Source organism: Bombus terrestris, chromosome 4 (assembly GCF_910591885.1).
Source record: "Bombus terrestris chromosome 4, iyBomTerr1.2, whole genome shotgun sequence".
Classification (NCBI taxonomy): domain Eukaryota; kingdom Metazoa; phylum Arthropoda; class Insecta; order Hymenoptera; family Apidae; genus Bombus; species Bombus terrestris.
The window spans coordinates 17,299,145-17,318,897 of NC_063272.1; the positions used below are offsets into that span (position 1 = coordinate 17,299,145).

The 19,753-nt window shown below is 41.7% G+C and overlaps 1 long non-coding RNA gene across 4 annotated transcripts in view; it reads right to left on the reverse strand.

The window, feature by feature from the left end:
* LOC125384907 overlaps positions 1 to 17,502 on the reverse strand; it is a 32,386-nt gene extending 14,884 nt beyond the window's left edge. For 2 of the 4 annotated variants that reach the window (XR_007223762.1, XR_007223761.1), the window contains exon 1: positions 16,713 to 17,502. This is a non-coding gene — a long non-coding RNA (uncharacterized LOC125384907). Of the gene's footprint in view, positions 1 to 11,575; positions 11,932 to 16,712 lie in introns of those variants that run through there. The other 2 variants (XR_007223760.1, XR_007223759.1) reach the window with 2 other exon arrangements.
* Between the last annotated feature and the right edge of the window lie 2,251 nt (positions 17,503 to 19,753).

Consider the following 19,753-nt stretch of genomic DNA (forward strand, 5'->3'; position numbering starts at 1 on the left):
GTCACGCGCTCGCGCTAGGAAGATCCGCCGTAAAGAAATACGTCTCGATCCTTTGACACGGTAATCCCAAGCGTTAGAACGTTTATTCTTCGCCGTTTAAAAACATATCGTTGTATCTGAAAGGACGAGAACATATGGAATTTTAACGAATCGAAATTTAAAGCCTCGACTACCGCGGAAAAGGTGTTCAAATTTTCTCGTACGTGCACCATGAAATTTTTTGTTGCATCGATACTACATAAACAACGATACGAAGAAAATCGCGTTTAAACCGACGATATTGCAACGCTCCTTCGCCGATCGATGCGCTATCAGCGCGATCGTTCGCTTTATCTAATTTACGATTGATTCGTCTCTCGAAGATCGATCGAGGTTGTACGTCGAGAGAATGAAAACGAGAGGCGAGAGACGAAAAGAACGAATTTTCGTCGGTTTGAACGAGCTCGTTAAGAAGCGAAAGAATGCGAAGAATCGTGAAGGGGTACGATTTTCCAGGCCGCGTTGTCGTTTAAAACACCCGTCACCGCAGAAAACAACAAATTTCTCCTCTTTGTCACGTCGGCGGAACGAGTTGAAGTTTTTGTCCGTGAAGAATGTCCGTGTCCACGACTTGCCGTGAAAGGATAATCCGTCAGCGGGTCTCCTCATCCAGCGAAGAAGCTAAACGCGAGCATATAGGAGGCAATGCTCTCCCTTTTCCTCTAGCACGTTCTTTTACGCCGCCTCCATTTTAATCCTCCGTGTGATTGCATGCCCGATACCAGCTGAAACGCTCACGTGGAAGGAAGGACGAGCGACGTGTATGAGAGCCTGACAGACCGTAAACCCTTTACCAGCTGCGGGGGGTTCTTCGTCTCCTTCTTCTTTCCCTTCTCTCTTTTATCCTGCCTTTTACCTCCTCCTCCTCCTCCTCCTCCTTCTCCTCCTCCTCCTCCTTTTCATCTTGCTACGCTATCTCTTCCCTCCTTTCTATCTCAACTTCTCTTCTCTTACTCTATTCTCGACATCTTTGCTCTCGATGCTTTCTTTTCTCTATCTTCTTCTTCGTTTCTGTTTACATTTCGCTGATGTCTCTTTCGTCTTTTTATCGCGAATTTCTTCGTAGCAGAAACGCGAATCTTCGACGAACGATTCGAGTCGTTGTAATAATTTCATGCAGCGTCGATACGGCGTCGAGACTTTTCGGGGTAGATTTTTGGGAGCTAAATTTTCATACGTTCTTGCCGGCGATAACGTAAAACGATAAAGTAAAATGCCTGAAACGCTAAAATATTTTTTACCAGTTAAATTCGATCGAATTTCCCGATCGAATCGTCAAACACCGATTATTACGAACATTTCTATATCGCGTTCGTCGTAATTTTAAGAAGATAAGCGAGCAGCGTGTTCGCACTTTTAACGCATTAATGGATTATATTGCGATTGCGATCGGCTGCGGTTAAATGGTTAACGCAAGACGATAACACGCGGAAGAAACGTTGAAAAACAAGCGTAAAATGTTAGCGGTTAACGTTGACTGACGGCACAGTGAAAATCGATCTGATTTCTAAATGTGAGAAAAAGAGAGCGCGGGAGTGAGAGTGCGTGTGTCAAAGAGGTAAAAGGCGATCATTAGCTGGTTGTGACGAGACTTACTAATAGGCATCGAAGAAGAGATGTCGAGACTCCCTTGGACCTGGTTCGATGATACGACTCGGTCCCTAGGCGGCTCCTTTGAGGGTCTCGATGCCTCTTCGTTCGCTTCACAGAGCCGAAAGCCGGCATTACCACAGATACACCTAACGTCTCAGCGACTCGGTACTTGCGCCATCTCTCGAATATTTATAATTCATCCTTCCAAGTCTGCGTTTTTTTTTCGGGCATCTTTCTTGACAACGAACGAACGTTTCGTGTTATCGACGAAAACAAACTAAAACCTCGCTATTCAAAAATAGATATCTCACCGCGCTCCACTTTCACGCAAGTCACAGGAACCTGCTAACTAACCGCGCTTCCTTTTCATTCGCGTTACACGTTCGGTTAAGTCGTCTACTTCCTCGAGTTTTTGGAAACCCGAGCTTGGCAAACCGAGAAACTGAACGAAAATGACGCTTGCAGGTTTCTCCTTTTTAGGTAGCGAAGAATTAGCGCAATATACGTATACGTTGACACAATCTATCGGTATAGTCGCTACAAGCATCGCATCCGCAATTCTGTAATTTATTTAAACTTTAAATTAAACTCTGGTGTCGTTACAGATGTATCCAGCAACCGTGCAGCGTACAAATGTTTTATCAATTTTTCTCGATACATGTGCACCCTGTACATGTTTGAATTCTAAAATGCTCTTCGATCGACGACGCTCTCACTTTTAACCGATTTTTCTAGTATAGAAAATTCTTAGGTTTTAAGGTATCGGTTTCAGACACGAGGTCCCCTTTGTTTCTTTAAAACATTATCTTTTCAGGATCTACGTGAGAAAGACGAGTACCTCGGAGATCCATCAAGAATCAAGCATATCGATGACAAAAACTAAACAGACGCGTCGAGGAATCTCCGAAGCGGTCCCATCGTTTTGACAGATCTCTCCTCTTAGGATCATTACGCGATAGGCTTCTCATCCTCGTTTGTTCGGTCGTCTCTCACCGGGAAACGAAACGAGAAAATAATCGCAGATTTTGGAAAGTAACGGACGAACCTGTTTACTGCGAGCTTTGTAAAGATTATACTTTCCTCTTCTATAATTCTACCAACTACCTTATTTTCCATCAGGATCTTGGTCTTTCTCGATATAGCGAACGACTAGACCAGGTTAAGAATTCAAACGGATAGAAAACATCCTACTGACGCGGAAGATATTTATGTAAATCAACGAATTACCATTATGATTTGTTCTTTTATCAAAGAGCAAATTAATATTTTAATAAATGTAAATGTCATTGAATCAAAGCAGCGCGTTAATAATCGTGTAAACTTTACGCGTCACGTGAGTGTAAATTGTTAAAGTACGAATGTGTATATATTTTTTCAATTTCAATTACCATGTTTCATCGTATAACCAACGACCGGGTCGGTGATATATTTTGAAATATCCAACTTGCTACAATGTCACTGTGTATCTATTCCTGCCTACCCTATGTTGACTGAGTTATGACACGATATTTTGACAATCTCTGAATAGATTCTTAATTACTAAAAGCCAGAAATAAATAAATATACAAATTAGTTTGCGTGTAAGTTTTGCTCGCAACGCTGGAGGAAACAGCTGATCTACGTTATATTTTGCTTGACTTTCTAATTTACGATATACCAAGTAGATAGGGAATGAGCATAACATTAATAAATATTATCGCTGTACGCGGACGTTAGGTAGTAAATCCAATTTGATCGTAAAGCTTAATGTCGGTATTACGTAAACGATAAATATGTTTATTAATACAATAATACATTCGCGTAAAGCATGTAGGCGAGCAAATAAATATTTGCAATTGATTTCACCGCGTAGGTGGTTTTATTTTTTCCATTCGATGATCAAGACAATCGAATTATAAAATAATCGTTACTTGACAAATCCTACCAGCGAAACGTTGCGTCGGTTGAATATAGCTTTAAAAAATAGAATGTCCATTGAATTTCTACTTTGCAAAACTTGTTATTTCAATTTGTTTCGACGAAACGAACGTTATTTTCAATCTTTCCTACGTATCCACGGCGTTCATCTTTAAAAGATATTCTTTCGCTGTCAAACCGTGAATGGGAGGAAAATGTTCCATCGGGCAAGGCTATTAAGTGGCAGGCATTGGTGTAGCCGCTTTTCAAATCTCTGGAAACTCTTTCACGATTCAAGTAGTGTTTCCGAAAATATAGGTAAAAATATTTATGGAATTTAGTCGCTACAATGAACCGTCTACAATCATTAGAACCGATTAGATTTTCAAGCTGATATTGTGCTACGGGCATATTTGCATTATCGGATTTCCTTCTCAGCTCGTTCACCCTCGTTCGTTCGTCTCTCTTTCTCACGCGCCGATCTCTCTGCGACTCTTTTTGATTCTCCTCTTCTGCCAACCTCTTAGCTCGCGTGACTGCCCATTCGGAGAAGGGTTGTCGGCCGGCTGGCCAAATATTTGTCGTAATTACCTCGAAAAAGGGGTTTTTCATCCTCGGACTTGGAATAATCGCAACACAACGTTCGCCGCTGCACAAGCGGATTTTCCTCTTTTCGCCACGAGATGCTATTATAACAAGCTTCTTTCTTCGTCGAACCGGAAGCAGCTTCTCCTGCCACCGTTGTTTAGCTACCGATTTTTAACGTACAAAAATACGCGCTTCCATATTCGACCACTTGGAATAATAACGTTATGGTTACATTGTACGCTTTGAGAATCTCTCTGCCCCGCACGAACCATGATTTTTCACCGACCTTGATCCACGAGCAGTCGAAGGCTGACGTCTGGCCGAGCCTTTCTCGTTCTTTCTTCTTTTTTGCAGGTTGTAAGAAATTTAGATCTTTACAGGATTAAAATTCCTATCGCGTTAAAACTATTTATATATTCTTTATATCTATATATTAAATGTTTATCGTCCGATAGGACTTCGTATTATTATATCGCGATTGTTTGTTCGTTATTTGTTCGAAAAATGTAACAACTCGCGATATCTTTATCGTGGAAGCGGCAAAGAAATCCGCCACTTATCTACGTGTCGTATCTTCTGTAATCCATATGACGTATTTTTCGAATAAAATTAGCAGAGTGCAAAGTGTTGCTGTCCGATCGCATAATTCCTACTGGCATACAATCATGGTGATAGGGAGGCAGCAATTATCTAGACACATCTGGTGGCAGTGTCGTTAAAAACACCGTGTGGCTTACGCAACTCTCCTCCCCGGTTCGTACTTGTTACCGATCGTCCTGATCGGTTGACATTTTTGCACACCTGTTGCGAAATTCTATCCTATCGAATCGTTATATTTTGGTGCCTAATAATATTTTATACGTAATTTTATATTACATCTACTCTTAACAAATAGTTTATTTAGTACGTGCTAATTCGAACTACTAAATACCGCGTTGATTTATTTAGAGAATCAACATCGCAGCCAAAATCAACTGGAAATTTTCTATCCAAAGTCGTAATATCTTCCGTATTGTTCTATGCTCCGAACCATCCTCGTCCGGTTGAAAATTTTACCATCATCGCCGGTATTTAGGTATAGTACGTGATATAAATTATATTATTTGTCATGTTTCATGTATCGAAGCGTAAATAATAATTCTGTTTAATGATAAAACCGGTTCTGAAAGGAGGTGAGAAAATAGTATTTTGTTTGTTATCTACGATTTGACAGAAATATACGCTATTAAAACTCTTTATGCGTTTTTCTAACGTTTATCTCGTATTTTTACCCATCGGTACGTCTCCTAAGTCGTTATTTCTAAATACCGCCAACTCTTTCGTTTCACAATATTTTCTAATAGCAAACGCAATGTGTAATTTAATAAGTATTTTTCTTCATAAATAATCCTCATGAGAAACGCGTACGTACGGTACGTAGGAATAAAAAAAATACACAGTTTTATATACACGTTTTACATAGTAAGTAGATGCGAGTAAGTGCACAGCTGACAACTGCACGAGGTCGTGTATAGCTTTTCAAGTAATGAATCTATCTGTTGCCGTGATGTACATCGCGTAATGCTAATGCCAGCGGCATGTCAACTTTGAAAGTTAATACGTATGTCGGGAATAGCTCGTGCGAAAGACACAACTGGTTACTGTTTTGAAAACCTTTGCATGTCAGCTGCAAGAAATAACGCGTACGAAACGTGCGTATAGATCTGTAAATGTAAAATTTAATCGTAATGTTCGCCGGCCTTTGCAAAGCCATTGTAAACGTTGCCACGATCCTTTTTCCTCCATACGGTGCAACTTTCCTGCGAAATGTTCGCGCGTGTTTTGTCGAAAAGCAACGTCTTTCCGAACGAATCTCTACGAAACGACGCAAAGATGTAACGTTTGTTCGGCCTAGTCCGGTCACAAAGAAATACAAAGATTAAATATTCCGAAGGTTTTACCATACATATACACTACGTCGGCGAAGAAAAAAGCAAATTACAGACAGTCGGATTTGAATAATCGTCAGTTGGAACGGAAAGGATCACGGAGTAGCGAAGGTTCGTACACGAGAACGAGGTATAGCAATACGTACGTACGTACAGTGGATCGCGAAAGTATTCCAACGCTTATCGCACAATTCTTTCATCGATGTACCTGTTACGCGAGTTGTACGAAACTTTTCGAGATTTAATTCGCACCTCGATGAGACACGAGTATAGATATTAAAAGTTGCATGATTATTTATTACGAGCGTACCTACGTTTAGGGAAAAATTAGTACACAGGACGAAAGGTAGAGTTAAACGTATGTACGATGAGCGCGGAAGACGACGTTGCTACGAATTGTAGCTTGCTATTAATTAGCGAAAAATCGACCGTGATGCTCCCAACGATTATCTTATAGCATCTTCTGCGTAGAATCTCGAATCCGTTAGAAATTTTGTCGACATAATCGAGAAAATGAACAGACAGATTGAGAATTACTTTCGCGAGCTGCATACGTGTACTTAGCGTACGTAAGCGCAGACGTAAGTAACTGAAATAGAACGAGGGATCGGGATTTGGGAGGGTGGCAGTGGATGGAAGAAAAGGACAGTGTCGAAGCAAGTGGGAACTCGCTGGTCGAGCAAAATCAACGCGATCGAAGGATGATCGAGGAGGACAGCTCTAACGGACGGTGGCATCTCAGTCATCGGCTGCAATCCCACGGCGACGCACGGTCCGAAGCAAGGGTTGGCAGTTAAGATGGATCACCGCGCGGCACGGCGTGTGTCGTCAAAGCGGCTATCCCGAGTCCCGAGTCCCGAGCTAAGTTCGCCGGGTAACGAATAACTCTATACATCCCGGTTATTGTAATTTTATTCGGTCCGAAACGTGCCTCGCCTTGCCTCGCCTCGTCTCGCCTCGCCTCGCATCGTACTCTTCGTGTCTATTTCTCTTTGACGTACAGCTCTCCTCGGCTCGCGCTATGTTCTCCGAGTTCCTCCATTTACCGCTAACTGTCGTCTTTTATGAGTCGCCGATGCATGATGATCACTTTATTTAAGAACGTTCACAACCTACGTAGCGCAGCGATCTTCCTTTTCTTCTTCTCCCGGATGGTTTTGTTTATTTGTAACAATGTCTCTGCGCTAACATGTCAACCGCTTTCCTTTTACCTTTATTTCACTCTACTATCCTACGACGTAACGTGTAACCTTTTCTTCTATGTACGTACGTATATGTACGATCTTACCAATACATATCGAGAACATTCTTTTAAAACGTTTCACTTTAGACGGGACACGTACGTACCGTATAATACTTGTGTTACACGTCTTATCGCTGAACAATGATCTCACGTACAATTAATTTTGCGAAATTCATTTTTCCGCTCCTCAATTAGGACGCGATATTTAGCGTTTCAAAACACCCGAGAAAACCAAAGTTTCGCTTCTTTCTTCGTACCGCCTTTGTTCCCCTTTGTTCGCTTAGAAATATTTTGACGTTATTTCGTAACAAGCCTGTATGGTATATCTTTATTCGAAAAAAAGTAGAGTCACGTATTTCCCAACTTGTTCTCCCACGGACAGATGTTGGAAATTAAAGAGCGATCTCCATCGACGCGTCGATTGGAAAGGTGCTACGATGCTGGTACGAAACGCGTAATGCAAATCGCCGTAAAAAATATTTCTAATCGCCTAGTCATCGAGAGGCACTTCGGTTTACGAGAGAGCGTTCCAGAGTCACGACACGGATACGTTTTCACCGATCGATTCTCCGATCATTGATACCCAATCATCCGTTCACGATCGCCTTATTGTCGAAAAACAGTTAACAGTGATTTTCTCACAGTCGTTACCGCAATCTCGAAAACTCGGTCGACCGTGAACGTTTAATGGTCCAGCTTTGTAAATTCTTCGCGAGACACTTAAGAAAGCATTTCGCCGAAGCGTCAATGAACAATCATTTGTAAAAATGGAGGTCGTGGAAAAATATCGTATTAAAATTGTTGCTACGAGAATGTGTCTCTTTCAACGACGTATCGTAGTGATTTATTCCGAATCGACGATGTTCGTATAAATATAAATATCAACGATGATCGTATAAATTCACGCGAACTTTCGTTTCGTGCTTATCGAGAACAGTTTGAATTAGCGATCTACAGACGTAAAATCGGTATTACAAATAGCCTTAGAAAATAATCTGGATTATCGTCGACGCGAAGTAACGGCGCAAGAGATAAATGTTTCTTAAAGAATAGATTGACATGTACATTAAGTAATAGATATCAATGACACTGTAATCGAGCATTATGTGACAGCGAACTAGAAAAATACCGTGTGACATCTTCACTGGACCAATTAAATGCCGCACTCATTATTAGTAGCTAAATTGAATTAAATCAAGCTAATAAACGTCGCCGAACATCGCTCCTTTGATCCTACGATGTTCGTTTCCCTCGCGCCAATTTATACCGTTTAAAGCACACTCCTGTTTTTCTACCTTTCATCAAAGAGAAAAACCTTTCTTCGAAAGGGAAAATTTCGTAGTTTCTACGTTTCATTCTCACAGTATGAAATCTTCGCAGTCCTATAGAAATACCAGCAAACGATAAACCTAAATCTCGGACCTGAAACGTAGAGCCTAGCATTCACCTACAGCCTACAAATAGATGGCTAACCTGCTTACGTGGTCGCAATTTTTCTTTGCTTTTTATCGCCACTCGATTCTCTCGCCAATCGCTCGAGTTTTCTACTATACACGCGCAACTCTCTCGCTAATCTGCCAGATACGCTATTCCTATTCTACTCTCATTTGTCATTTCCTATCATGTACCGTACCCAGGTCTCTCCTTTCTCTCCTCCTCTTCCTTGGATATCTACGTATATATATAACGAATACTCGTACAAATGCTACGGTAAATACAACGATACAGCAATACCTTTCGTAGCCACTGTATTTGGATATGATTGGACGCGCTACAAATAAATACTCCACGCATAACCGCAAATATATATATATGTGACTACGTACACTAACATATTACTCATTAGTTACCCAATTACTCGACGAATCGAAGCATTAGATTCAACTAGAATCAAACATACTATAAACTCTTACGATCCAAGTTACAGTACCACGCCAAAATAATTTACTTATAATTCTCAACGAGAATCGATCGTAAAAAGTCTACCAAATAAAAAGAAGAAAAGAAATACACCAACATACGTCGATTACTCGGTCGATTAACGTTAGAGATGTTCGTTTTCGAAGCTACGCCTGTCATCGTTGGAGTGGTTGATTACGCTATTTAGGAGGGAAAAGCCAACGAATGCTCGTCGAGGCGCATCTATCGAGAATTCGAGCGTAGAGCGATTCGCATGATTCCGTTGGCTCTTCGGTTCGAAGAAAACGCGGACGGAAATAGACATTTCGGCATGGGCTATTGGAGCGGCCGCGGAATCGATTAGGCAGGGAATAAAGGTAGGAATAAAGCGACGATTAGGCAGTACCCTGGTAAAGGTTAGGGAGTCGGTTTTCGAGAGCATTCGGAATCGTTAGTGCAAGCCACGTCCCGCGGAGTTCGATCAGCAGGAATCCACCGCTATGCAACAAGTGGCCCCCGAGGCCAAGGGTTCCTTTCACTTCCAGCAAATCGTTCGTCTCGAAATTCTCTCCTCGATGTTTCTCCCCGCGTCTGCTCTACCTTCCATCCAATACCCCCAAACTACCCGGTATTATCCGAAGAATCGAGAACTCTGTTCTCTTCGAGCTGTTTTTGCTCCGCGTTTTCGCAATTTTTCACAGTCCAGCTGTTTAAGACTGTCAGCGATCTAATACGATTCAAATCGATCAGACTAATTCCGGAAAAGCTAACTCGTCCTTAAGAATGGCTCGGATTTAAACGTTTGAAAAATCACGGAATAGGCATTACACCGGTCAATTTGGTACAGAAGCCTAAGCAGGAATTTGTTCGAATTCGAATCTTACAAACGTTATGCACGTTTCAATTCCTCGCTCTTCCTCTAGCTTTTACTTCTATGTACAGCAACGCGACGCAGGTATAAGTTCGACGACGTTATACCGACGTATTCTCAGGCTTCGATCGTGTTTTTAATAGTACGTTACGCCTTGTCCCGGCGTTTCCGACATTTCTCGTCACTTTTTAAGGCCAGACCTGCGACTGTGCCACGAGACACGATCGAAATCCGGGCAGCCACAAATACAGAGTCCAATGGCGTAATCATCGTGTACTATTTTATTAAATCGAATCGTAGACGTAGCTTATTGAAACTTATTTTATGACAATGTACGTGATATCTCGTCAACAGCAGAGTTATTAGAAAGATAGTAATTCTTACGAAAAGCTATTGACGAGGTGTTGCAAATTATTAGGCGTTACAAGAAACGATTAATTCTTTTATCGTGCAAAAATCTATTATCTTTTGTCGTTTACAGACATACTTTGTTGGAATCACTGTAACAAAGCAGTGTAATAACCGTATAGTAAAACAAACTGACGAAACCATAAAGAAGCATTTGGTAGTTTAGGAATTAACGCTGTCTGTCTGTCTTAGCGGTCTGTCGGTATCTGTATTAGGCTAATATTTGATCTCGTAATGAAGCTCGTGTTTTCAATACAACTTATTCGAGTCATTCAGAATTTCACAATGTTTCGCGTAATGTGACAGACCCACGAAAGATTTTTACGAGCGTTCGAATAATTAGGCGAGCCGTTGTAAAAATATATGGTGGCGTTGATTACGCGAATTATTCTGGCAAAAATCTTCGCTCTTCGTCTTATTTTAATGCCGATCGAATTCTACGATTTAACGATCCCGTTGCCTGGGATTAATTCGATCGCGCGAAGATTAACGAGAATCAGTAGCAGATTATAATGTAATAGCGACCGGGGTTGTGTTAGTTATTCGATCAATTTAGATGAAGGAGTTCGGGGATTATTAGTGACACGAGAAACGACTTTCTTGGCCCGAACCGACCCGACCTCGCGACAGGAAAGTCAAATGGTACGAGATCTGACCTCGTTGATCCACTGCCGTAATGAGAACCAACCTCCATTCATGATTCTCAAGCTGTTCCCAAACATCCTTCGTTTCGTTTCTATTAATCCTCCACGAATCGAATTTAATAAGATTTCAGAGTAAATCTCGCGTCGTTAACGTTTTCCTGCTTCGTATTCGAAAATAAACTCTTTCTTGTTAGGCTATTATTCAGGCAATAGCAGGTTTGACGACATTTACGATAAGAAGACTCGCGTCAATTATGTAAAATTTATTCGGGTAAAAGTTGCTGTATCCGCGAACACACACACACACACACACACACACACACACACACACACACACACACACACACACACACACACACACACACACACACACACAAAGTATTGTTTCTTCGGAGTTTGAACTCGACGTGTCATTACCATCTTCTAGCCAGTTAACCGTGTTTACAAATTGTAACGAAACCCTTACCATCGCTTGATTTCGTCTCCTCATCTTACGAGAGATTTCCACAAGTAAATTCCGCAGTTAACTGCCTGATGATTAATACGTTATTGACCATTGACCATTGAAGTATTACTCGTGTTTTCAAGCACACGTCTTCTTTTATCGAGCACGAGTGTGCCTATTTATATAATAAGTTCGATGATATAACAAACTCATGAATGTTTCTTCAGGAAAGGAGGAAACAACGTTTAAAAAGCTCTTTGATTTTAAAATGGATCAATTTTATAAATCTAGAGTCTCTTCCGAGAGAGATTAATCGTTCGAAGGATGGAGGAAATTATTTCAATTAAATATATACCGAGATGTAAAATTAAAAGTATGATATATATATATATATATATATATATATATATATATATATATATATATATATATATATATATATAGGAAAATAAAATTCTATTTAAAAAAACAACATTTCATATGCTGACAAACGTAGAATATAAGAACGCAAACAAACGATATTACTCGCAAGAGTCTTTCGTTAAACGATTCTAATATACTTGTGTATATGTAATTTCAAATATCACAGAGTAGTCTTTATTATTCAAATTACCATTGCATATATATCTTTTTAACGTCTCTTCAATTTTTTAAATAGAAATATTTTATGCAAATCTGACAACATACCTCGCTTGAATGTAAATTTCATGATCATTAAACACGGTATTACTGTCTTTACATATGGTATATTCTTCCACAATACGTGTCTATTGCCAAGTCATAAACGTTTCAATTTCTTTCATGTTACATAAACACATAAAAATGTTTATGAATTGCTAAAGCATATGATCTTTATTCATGCGCAGAAATTAGAATCTATTCATAAGCGTGTACGTGATAAATAACAGAATTCGCTTAAGGTTCATTGTCTACAGCTGCGTGATAAATTTATCGATCGGAACGAGGTTGATACGTCGGAACTGCGATCGATTTTCGATGAAAAAAGAAAAAGAAAAAGAAGGAAAAAGGAATTGGGAAAGCTGCGAAGACAGAGGCGGGTTACGAACGAAGAAGCCGACAGATTCGATGACGATTAAAATTCGTCGCCAACATCTTAAATACCGTACACTCTTTGAAATAGCACGAAGAATGTTACTCCACAGAACGATTTCATTTGTCCGGCCAAATGGAAACAAAAATACAATAAGAAGTCTACTTAGAAGAGAGGAACGCGAAAGAAAGAGTTCAGCAAACCGAATAGCGAAAGGCAAGTAGAACGATTAGTTACAGACGACGTTCGACTTTCTTGTCTTTATTCGAACGACACATTCGTATGCAAATTCATTTTGGACCGAAGTATAGCTCGATGACCGAGAAAAATTGTCATTCAGCCGGCGAACACCGACGGAGATTGATTTCTAAATTTTTCGTCATTTCAAAGTCTGTTGTGATTTTCAATGACGAAGTATTAGAAAACACGCGATATAATAAAGCTCGTTCCATTGAAATTCAACGTCTTTATCTCTTTCCACGTGTTTCGTCGATACGTTGTTTCGTATTTCGACGTTCATTGTCTTAGACGATACACCGACCAAATAAAAGCGACGAAAATACGCAATAAGCAACGATCAATTACACGTATAAACGATCACATACGACTTGATTTCGCTCTTTTTTAAATGCCTTTGCCAGCAAAATCAAACGATCGCGAAATTTTTCTAGGATAATCGTCGATCCGTGTTTATCGTTCTTCGTGAAAATGACCCGCTTCTTCTTTTTTATCTCGCTTCGCTGTGTCAACTTTCTTCCAGGGATACCGTTCGTTGCACTAAGGACAGGAAAGTAAAATCGATTCCCTTGCTCGACAATTTTACAGAGTGGAAAGTCTCTGTAAAGTGCGACAAACCTTTTCGGTCATTCGAATCAGCCGCAAAAACTTTCCAAAGTTAATGCACCATCTCTCCTCGTCGTTTTATGGTATTTTGAACGAAAAGGGTCGTATAACGTAAAATACGACGAGATCGCAGGGTCAGACCTTGTATCTTTCATCGTACGCGTGTGTGTATGTGTTTAGTGTACGCCTGGAGCGCGTGTGCACGCATGCATGCGCCTGTATGTGTGCCTTCGGCACATGTGCACGGTATATCTACACGTACTTGCGTTATACACTAATCCTCTAAACACGCGCGTCAAACGTCTGTTTGTGTTTCTTAAAAAAAGAAAAAAAAAGAGAGAAAGATCATCCACGCTAATTTCAATGCATTTAACGTTTATTTAAAAAATATACTTATTTTCGGAAATTCGATTACGTCGAATACGTTTAGAAAGATTTGTCCAACTGCGCAAAGGAGGATTGGTCCATCGACGCGGAAAACAGACTTTTCGTTTTTTCCGTAAGAAGCGGCTTTTTGCGTACATTCCTGGTTCATCTAGCGTATCGCGTTTTACGAGGAAGAAGAAAACGACGAAGCAGAAGAAGAAAGAACGGGACAAATTAATATATCCGCTTTTTAATCCCAATGTAGAGGTTAATTCCAGCGAAGGGAGACGAGTAAGCGAGATAACGTGGGGGCCACGCGACAGGAAGACAGTCGGTTCTGTCTGCCGAAAAACTCTCCGCTCGTTCCCTCTCCGTCCTCTTGGAGACTTCTCGAGGAGCTACGATAATCACGTAATAGCGCGAGCGATTAATCAATTAAAAACGACAAAAGTCACGACCCCCTCTGAATTCCGTACGCGTTACCACCAACCATACTCGTCCCTTTTACAGCAAACGAGCAGCAAGATTTTTTTACTCCGGTCAACCTGATTATTTTTTCTCCCTTTGATAAAACTTTGATGCTCTCGTATCATCGACCACAGCTACAGATCGCAATTCGTCGAATGTCAGGATCGTCTCTTTGCGCGCCCCTTCGCTTTGATAATCAGCATAATGATCGCACAAGCATAGCGTTTCAAATCTAATCCGTTAATCGTAGTGGACCATGGTTTCCGGTAACGCGGAGGAATTTTAAAGTCGAAAGCTTTATTTTTTATTCATCGAAATAAATTAAATCTTTTCATCGTATGTATCTTTCGTAATATCTAAGTAACAGCAAACAATTGTAGCGTTCAACGTAAAATATGGTAGCGTCGTTCGTTGTTTGTCCATTTTCCGGCAGTAACCATTAATCGAGAAATAACGAATAAAAATATTTATCGTATCGATTGGCAACATCGAAATTTTGGCGTAACCATAAGCAACGATCAACTAGTAAGTTTATATTCGTAGGATAATACACGTAAATAGGTACCACGCGAAATATCCAAAAAACGAATACGCGCTGCTTAATATCTGGCGACTGGAAATAATTTTAAATCGTACATCTTTTCATTTACAGCGACGAAAAAATATTTATGACGGATGTTTCTCGAGTCTCGGATCTGGTTCTTCGCGATCTTAACTACCTAATCTTTCACACTTTCGAATCTTGTCTCCGTATGTCAGAGCGTGTCTTTGGACGAATTAGGCTACGAAAGAAATTGCCACAGCGGGATGGAGATTCTTCAAGGACGTAAGCACATAATTTAACAGAATATATCGATAATGAAATTTCGAATTACAAATCCGATTGTAAATGTCGGCTTTGCACATTCGCGTTTTCCACATCTCGATCTCGAAGCATCGATCGAAAACTAAAAAATTACGTTCCTTTTGACCTCAACAAATGTATCGCAAAAGACACGAAGATCAAACGCACGTACGACGTACCATCGTTTGACGATGGTACTTTGTATTTGAACAGGTTTGTTTGACAATAGTAGATATTTTCTATTTAAAGAAGGACGCGCGACGTTCTTTCACAAAAGAACGTGTTACGCGATTGCGTTATTCATTAAACTCGTGTTTCTTTCGCATCTTCTTTCAGGTCCGAACATGAAACACGTATTTGTGTATTTGATGCTTCGTTCGAGTTACGAAACGCGAGACGTAACCAACTTTTTTTTCAAACGTTTGATCGTCGCGTCGAACAATTACGCTATTCGAGAATACGGCCAAAGAGAAATTGGTTTCAACGCGAGTTTTTGCTTACGATTTCTGGCAGACGCGAAACTGCCGTAGAAAAGAAGATTCTCCGTGGACGTTGAAGCACGCGCGGGCAAAACATTATAATCTGAGGTCATAAGAGCAAAGACGTCGGAGAGTGCAGGAGGATTTATTTTATGGCATGTAATCCCCCGTGTCGAGGTGCGAAAGGTCTGTAACTCTTTTGTTGGCACCACGGGGCGTCCGCGCTTCCAAAGCAACCGCTAACTAATTCCTCTCGTGAATGCTCGGCCCTCCGCTATTAAGCCCTGCTCGCTCTACGCACCATCCGTGTTCCCTACCGTCCAATCCGATTTTTTCATTCTACGCCAACGACGCGTTTTCGGCCGGTGCATATTTCTGTTTTACCGACAATCATTTTTACGTATTATACGAAACATTTTCGAATAATCTCATCAACGCCGTAACGAGGCACAGCTGCCACGATTGATTTGAAATTTTAGATAAATCCGAAAACGTACACACATTTGGAAATTACAAGATTTCTTATTGTAATTTCTAGCTTCTCAAAAAAGACTCGCGTCGTTTCGTTCGATTTTGTGAAAAAAGTTATTCTCGAGAAACATTCGTACGAGCGATCGTGCGCGACATAAACAAACTTTTGTTCGATAAAGTATCAAAATTATTAAGATTTTACCCGTTCCTGTTACTCGTTAGCCAAACGAAATTTGGTTCGATTTTAGTTCAGATACTTGGTACGATACATCGAGGAAGACTCGTAGGATGGCGTATGTTGACGGAGGAATGGCGAACAAGTAGAAGCGAAAGACAGCACGCACGAAACCCACGTAGAAAGCGGGAGAAGGCTGCGCGACGAGAAACGTTAACGAATTCGACAAGAACGAAGGCCATACAAATTTCCTCGATGCGTCGTTGGCCGGCGATTAAGCACGGAGACGCATTTTACAGAGGGCTAGCGGGCTTTGTTTGTACGCAGAAATTGCCGGAGGGGCGCCCACTCGCAAGACGCAGGAAACGCAGATACGAAGAGGACGCACGCGACGTCACTGGTAGCGATAACGCACCGCCTCGAATAGCGTGTACGCACACGCATAACGTCGAAAGGCTTACCACGCATCCACGATGACGAACGCGATCCAACGTTGTCCACGTGCGCTGCACGTCTCGCTCGCGCGCCTCCTTGTCTCTGCGATGCTACGCGACGCGACGCTCCGCACCGCACCGCACCGCACCGCGTTGCGACAACCGGAGAACAGCGAGCAAGTGGCTTGTTTAATACGCTCCGCCACAAATTATTCCCAATACGTAGCCACACCGTAACTAAGCATTTACGTAACTGGCTCGTGAAAATATTTGAAACCTCTTGCGAGCGTGTCGTGTCTGTCGTGTATGTAGTAAATAAATATCTTGAAATTTCATCGACACTGTCGCGAGAACGATCGTAATCGCGATGTTATATAGCGTGAAAATGCACATAGACGCTACTATCTGTTGTATCGATACGTCTCGATATTCGCTGGTTCAGTGGGCTTTGACGCTAATTGGGCTTATATTGCTCGAAACAGCTATCGATCGTCGTATACGATTTTTTTAAACAAATGTACGTGTGCGGTGGAAACAGTGGAATAATTGTATTTACTACGTAACGTGTTCATCGCAGCGAATGTACATACGTAGGTACGTAATACGTTGGTAAAAATTTCCTGCGGTGAGCGTTCGAATATTTCTGTCGACTTCCTGTGAGCCTGTATATACAGGGTGTCCCGTAGCATCCCGTGGCAAGTCAAACGGGAGCGCGTGAACATGTGCCCCGTCTGACCTCGTTTTCGAATCATAGCGAGTTCCATTCTTTCCAAACCGCGTATCCGTGTCAGTTTCGTTATTTCGGTAAACGAGAATTTATCTAAACGCGTCTTTATGGCATACGATCGTCGTTGTTTCAGCCATTTCCTTAAACAGCGTTTTAATTTATTCGCGACGACAACGTTACGACGCAAAAGATGAAAGAAATCGGCGACGTCTGACGTACCGTCGATACAAATATTTGTCAGAGTGGTCGAAAAACCAGTTATAAGCAATTTCATCGTTGCGCGAGTAATTTGAAGCTATTATGGCTTGTTCCATAGCATAGGATCCATGCAGACGCGAGGTCATCGAGAATGGTAAGGTCGATGTGCGCGGGGGCGCATCGTATCGTTCGCGATCAGCCACATACGACAAATGCCTAAACTAATCCGTTCGGACGAAACGTAAAGTCACCCTTCGAGCACACGGGTACTGTGACTAATCGATCACGACGCAGCCGGTCTTTCACCCTCTCTTCTGCCTCCGGTTGAATTTTAACCGCGCGCTCATCCGCGTCAGCTTTTTACTCTCCTTCTTCGTCGATGATCTTCCTAGCCCGCAAATACCGTGTAAATACTGCTTTTATAAACCGAAGCAATCAACGATACGTAACGAATATTTGATAGATAATTTTGAGGAACACGGTTTCAAGGAAGTCACGCTACTTAGGCGGATGACCTAAGCTAAATAAGAGAATAGGTTGTTGTAACTGAAGAAGTTAAAAAAATATAAGGAAAACAGAGAAAGCATAATATAAAATCTTTCCATAAAATTGCACGACTTTCTACCAGAGTGTTTTACTTAATCGACTGCGTAATTTTATCGTATATTTCGATAATCGATCGAAAATCGATGGTTAGCAAACGTCGTAGAAAATTAATTACCCGAAGATGATTGAATAAACCAGTCCGTAGCCACGTCCTTGTCTAGACGATGTTATAAATACGTTTTGAAAATTCCTCTTAATTTCTATGCCGTGGCGATTTGCAAGAGAAACGTCGAGGAAGAAATTTGCATAATGTGTAACACGGGTTAGAGATCAAATATAGCGTTTCGAATGGGACTAACTTGCCATTCGAGCTACCTACATGGTTACCCCGAGCGCGTCCGTGTTAAAAGACGTAACGTTTATAGAAAGGGAGGGACGAGCCATTCATAAACAAGCGCAAATAGAGTTGTGTGCACTTCTAGTTGAGGTTGCAGTTGAAAATGCATGACGAAACACGAATGACACGTGTTTGAGCGGCACAGCCGCAACACGGTTAAACTGTTGTGAGTCACGTGTTACCAGGATACGTGTACACGCATCAAGGATCCCGACAACAACGAAGAGCCCCGGAAGAGAAAATAGTTGGAAGTGCATCAGAGCAGAAGAGGTTAGGGCTTTCCCATGGTGACTTTAATTTCGTCTATTGTTCCCTGGTCGACATTGCCCGTTTGCCACCCTAGTTCATTCGCCACCAGCTTTACGAAAACGTAGACGTAGCGCGACGAGCATCGAATCGATCTTATTACCCAGGGAAACGCGCTTGATTTCGATCAGCGCGACGAAACTGCTCCCCGAAAGGCGTTTGTCTCTCGAGATGCGGAGATTTCGAACGCGTGATTTAATCGACGCGCGAGAGAGCTTTCGCCAAGTTTGCAGTTTCAGCGGTACGAGGAGACGAGGCGGGACGAGAGGATCGATCGTAGTTCGATGGACGGAGAAGAAATAGAAAAAAAGATCTCTCTCTCGTTGGTAAATTTTCGCGAGCCAAAGCGCGGCTGGTCCCAATTGAATCGGTCAATTCTGTGGAGAAAAACGGTGGCATCCGGCGCGCGCTCTGAGGTCAAGTAGACGACCTCGTATCCTGGGTCTTGGTTAGACCCTTGCCTCATTGATGGCTGCGCCCACGGGTCAAACTCTTTGACTCGCGACCGCTGCCAACTGCCCCCTAGACAACTCCACGATTATTCTTATCGCTCTTGCGTATGTTGTATACGTCGTAAATAGTACGGCCATCGGTTCTGGCTTCATTCATAAAATTCGACGATTCCGAGAACAGCTAGCTCGTGCGCGAAGCTTCAATGAATCACGCGCTATGACTACTATCCACGATTGAAACCGCGAGACAGCTAACGTTGCGGAAATGCCTCGATCAACGACGAACGATTCTCTCTGTCGTTTCTTCGTTATCTCGAGTCTAATATTTGTGGGAAAAAATGGATATAAACGCGTTCGTGGAACAATAAATATACGATATTCGATGGAAGGGCGCGTTCGAAAAGGAAGAAACGATAAGTCCGAGATATTTGACCGTAGAAAA